Source organism: Protobothrops mucrosquamatus, unplaced genomic scaffold (genome assembly GCF_001527695.2).
Source record: "Protobothrops mucrosquamatus isolate PMUCROS unplaced genomic scaffold, P.Mucros_1.0 scaffold2075, whole genome shotgun sequence".
NCBI lineage: Eukaryota > Metazoa > Chordata > Lepidosauria > Squamata > Viperidae > Protobothrops > Protobothrops mucrosquamatus.
The window spans coordinates 311,889-312,953 of NW_015388179.1; the positions used below are offsets into that span (position 1 = coordinate 311,889).

Consider the following 1,065-nt stretch of genomic DNA (forward strand, 5'->3'; position numbering starts at 1 on the left):
TTCAGTTTTTTTTATTAGAATCCAGAATGAGAGTTGAAATTATTAAGAAGGAAAATGTAGTAGGATGATATGGTTTAGGAACCTGAAATGAAGGAGGAGATTGATATCAATTTCCCCAACTCCAATGAATGCTTCACAGCTAACGCTATTTTCAAAACAACCAAAATGATATCTGTATACATGGACATCACCAATTGAATAACACAGCAATCAAATCGACTATATTATTGCTAAAAAGAGGTGGAGGAGCTCAGTTATAGGATCAAAGACATGGCCGGGTACTAGCTATGGAACAGATCATGAACTGCTCATGGTCAAGTTCCAAATTAAGCTAAAGAAGAAGAAAATCTACTACTTAACTCAATGGGATTTTGAGCACATACCCACCATTTTCAAGGAGGACGCTTTGGATTCCCAAACCTCATCGACAGAAAACCAGATAAACTGAGGAATGAACTGAAGGAAATTGTTATGGACGAAATATGAAAAGAGATTGCCAAAGATGGAGAAACAGAAGTCAGCAAACTGAATGTCAGAACGAACTGCAGAAATTGCCAAGAAGAAAAGCCAAGCCAGAAAGATTAAAAATTCAGGGGGAAAAAAAAAACCTTAACAAAGAGTTTTAGAGAGCTGTTAAAAAGATGAGAAGCAATATTATAACATCTGTAAAAACACTGAAAATGGAAACAGACTTGGAAAAACAAGGGAAGACTTCCAAAATGTCTCTGAAATCAAAAAGAGATTCCAGACCTTAAATGGATACGCTGAAGGAGTTAGAAGGAATATACTGAAATTATGAACAGGAAACGTGTCAACATTCAAGATAAGATAGAAGATGTTTCCTATTTACAAGTACCTCCAGTACTAGAAGCTTCTAACCAAGCTATGCCAGTAAATCTGGAGACTAAAAATGGCCAATTTACATTTCGATACCAAAACAGAGAGTCTTAATAGATTGTGCAAACTATTGTACAATTTCCTTCATTGCACAGCATAGCAAAACAACGCTTAGGATCATCCAATGCCGATTAGAGGCCTACACACACACACACACACACACACACA

General features: G+C 36.4%; 1 protein-coding gene across 1 annotated transcript in view; it reads right to left on the reverse strand.

The window, feature by feature from the left end:
• The window catches only part of LOC107294752 (protein argonaute-3), a 28,963-nt gene that overhangs the window by 10,426 nt on the left and 17,472 nt on the right, over window positions 1-1,065 (reverse strand). The window lies entirely within an intron of this gene.